The sequence below is a fragment of the Adiantum capillus-veneris genome, chromosome 1 (genome assembly GCF_014529385.1).
Source record: "Adiantum capillus-veneris isolate H3 chromosome 1, ASM1452938v2, whole genome shotgun sequence".
Lineage (NCBI taxonomy): Eukaryota > Viridiplantae > Streptophyta > Polypodiopsida > Polypodiales > Pteridaceae > Adiantum > Adiantum capillus-veneris.
This window is the reverse complement of record NC_140931.1, coordinates 54,721,345-54,724,941: the sequence shown is the minus strand read 5'-3', so window position 1 is coordinate 54,724,941 and position 3,597 is coordinate 54,721,345.

Sequence of the window (3,597 nt, the reverse complement as noted above, 5' to 3'; positions counted from 1 at the left end):
TGCCCAAACCTGCTCCCTGCATGCATCCTGTCTCTCTGACTGGGGCTCGGCCGACAGTAAGTTAGGGTAAAAGTCAGTAGCATATCCTCAGGCTCACAAACAACTGACCCATCTGGTCTCCTCAACTGATTGACCTTGGCATGCGAGTGCCGAGGTCCCACTGTCTCAAAAAAAGCACCTGTCACTCTGTCACCCACTTGAGTCCACTGAGATGCCTGTCGGTGAAAGGCAAACTCAAGGCGCCTCTCCTCTGTGCAAGCAAGCTCCTGTCGAGCCTGCTGTAACTGCTCCTCAAACCATGGACTATCTGGATGCTGCTCCTGCATCCTCTGTAGTGAAGCAATGCCTCGTCTGAGACGCTGCTCCTCCTCTCTCACTGCAGCTCGTCGAACCAGATACTCCTGTAGAAAAAAGTGGCTAAGCTGAGCTAGGCCTAAGGCCACTCTGTCTGCAGGAAGAGCCTGGCTATCCATGCCCTCTTTCCAGAGAGCCGCTACCCTCTCTCTGAGTGCTGAGTCCAACAAGACCCGCTCTGGGATGCGAAGCATCGTGCTCCCACTCCTCTGCCTGTCTACCACTGTGAGGATCACTGGTGCATGGTCCGAGAAGGATGTCCCTGCCAGGATGCCCACTGAGCCCCCCAAGTCACTGAAGTGGTCACTAGTGTAAAAGCGATCTATCCGCGATAGATTCACTCCTCCCACTCTGCGGTCCGATCTAGAGAAGGAAAGACTCTTGGAGGCCTCACAAAGCCAGAATGCTGCCATGTATCCGAGACCCTCAAAGTCATACACAACCTCTCCCAAGCTGCTAACTCGACTCCATGCACAGTAGCAAGGCTGCCTCCGATCCTGTCAGAAGGGTCCTCCAACATGTTGAAGTCCCCTCCTACACACCAATGGTCAACCTGTGGCAAAGACTCGACAATCTGTGACCAAAAATCTGCACGAGCACTCGCCACATTGGGCGCATAGATGTTCAGGAAGCCCAGAAGGCCACCCTGAAGCTGCATAGTAATCCACTGAGCCCTACCTGACACAATAATCCCTCTGCCCACAATGGCCTGCTGCAGTGAGTCCGCAATAGTCATACATACCCCACCCTGGATGCCTCTAGGTCCAAAAGCAGCTGACCAAAAGGTATCATACCATCCACGCAAAATCTGACCACATCGCCGAATACGTCTCTCAGACAAATGGTGCTCTTGAAGCATAAGGAGATCAATCTCTCCTCCCACAAGGAAACGCTGAAGCTCCTGATGCAATCGGCCCCGCTGTCGCTGAAACTGGGGCCCACCTAGTCCCTGCACGTTCCACGAGACGATCCTCATGGGGAGCGATAGAGAACAGATGCTGCCGCAGTAGCAAGATGGGCTATCTTTGAGGCTGGCTTGGATGGGGAGTAATCCGCGTCCGAGCGTCCTCTAGATAGGCGAGACTGCAGTGAGTGCCTGGCCCAAGCCCAAGCAGATCGATCCGTGCGTAAAGCAACCTTCTCTGTCCAGGAGTCCTCATGAATGTATACATAGCAAGGCAAACACTGCGTATCAGCAAAAAAGTACACCACAATGTGCCTACATCCTGCTGAGTCTGGGGGTGTCACCGCAAACTTGGCCAGAGGCCACAAAGTCTGCAGCAAATCTATAACTCCAAGTTCTCCCATGTGGTGAGAGAACTCGAGAACCTGTGTATGCAACCATCCCACCATTGAGTCTAGGGACCACTCTGTCTCGGTCCTCCCACAGAGGGGGAAGGAGAAACCAACTGCTGAGTCCAAGGCCTCTGTTCCCCTAGCGGCGAGGAACAAAGCGTGGACCCTGAAGCAGGCTGCCTCGTGGTCTGCTGCGGAATCACCGAGGAAGCGAGTGAACCCGTAGTCGAAGAAATCCCAGCGGCATCGGAGGTCAATGCTCGTCAGACCACGAGGGATAGCTGCAAGGGAAGATGTCTGAATCTGCAGAGGGGGCCGCAAGAAGGGCTGACCCTCTCTCGCTAGGCGACTCGTGGCAAAGGCGCTGCCAAGAGATCTCCTAGCCGTCGGTGAGGGACCAGTATCCTGAGTCGACTGTGGTACTGGAGCAGGAGGAGGGGGAGAAGGAGCTGGGGGGGGGGCGGAGGAGAAGAGAAGCGGGGTGGGGTGACAGAGACAGGAGGGCGAGAGGGGAGTAGGCGGGAGCAGAGGGCGGGGGAGGGGATGTGGAGGAGGAGGGGAAATTTGAAGGTGGGGCGGTTGGCGAGGGTGAAGCTGAGGTGGAGGCTGGCGTAGGGGGCTCCTCCTGCTCAAGAGGACCAAAGCGGTTCCCCGTGGGAACCCACTGCTGCTGAGTAGGCACCTGAGGGCCACTCTGAGTGTCAGGCTGTCGCTGTGGCCCCTGGCGTCGACGACCACGGGCTTGCTGCCACCCCTCCTCTGCTGGAGCCCCAGCTCGGAGTATGGCTCTGAATCTGTGCGCTGTGCCGCTGGCTGTGGCTGCGGCCCAGCCTTGGAAGGCTTGCGCTGAGGCTGAGGTGCAGGTCGTGGCCTCCTCCGTGGACAGGCCTTCCTAGGTGGCCCATCTGTCTGCAAATGAAGCACTGGTTCGGGAGACCCGAGTACTCCACACTCTGTCTAAACCAACCCCCACTCACCCGAGGCAGAAGGATGACCTTCGGGAGCGTGTGGGTATCTCTGACCAAAACTCGAATTGAAGGGATGCCAGCCGCCTTGGAAACTACTAATGTTGCCGTACGAGGTGTCTCCAGGACAGTCCTGATGGCGGAGCCAATCTTGGAGAGAAGTGGAAGGTACTCCCTCCGTAAACCCGAAAGCAAACTGAGATGGGGATGTCTGCCTCCTCTACGAGCACATGCAAAGTTGTGTCAAAACCATGTCGCCACCGGAGAAAGTGGGCGCGTGATGATCGGATGGCCAGTGGACTCATAGCTATGACCTTGGAGGCCATCTCGGAAGTCTCAAACTCAATCTGGTAGTACCCCCGTCCGAGAATCTGGACATCCAAGATCTTTCCCACCTCTGCGAGAAGGCGGGCCTGGAGAAGATCTCGCAGCTCTCCTCTACTAGGATGGGTGTCGAGAACCTTGCAGATGACAGAAGTCGCCCGCAAGCGCTCTACCTCTGCGGCAAGGCTCGCTTGCTCTGTCGGTGAAAGAGCAAGTCAAATGGTGGGCTCAGCGGGGACGGGCGAGGGGGCTTCAGGCGAGTTCCTCTGTGGAGGAGCTGGAGCCTCCATCTGTGTCTACTGCTGAGTCGAAGAAGCGGACGGTGAAGGAAGTCTGCAACCGAGTACGCCGAGCACTCGTTCGAAGAAGAAATGCTACAGAGCCAGGTGTAGAAGACCTTCAGGAACAGTGAGGACGATGGGGGGGGGGGGGGGGGGGGGGGGGGGGGAGAGAGCGGCGAGCGAGAGACAAGAGGCTGCTGCAGCGGGGTGGGGGAGAAGCGGCCAGAAGGGGGGAGAAGCGGCAAGGGGGGGAGGAAGGGGAGGGCAGCGGACGGGCGGGGGGGGGGGGTGGCAGCGGAAGGCGGGGGGGGCTCGGGGGGGGGGGGGGGGGGGGGGGGGGGGGGAGGGGAGGGGGCGGGGGCAGCGGGGGGGGGGGG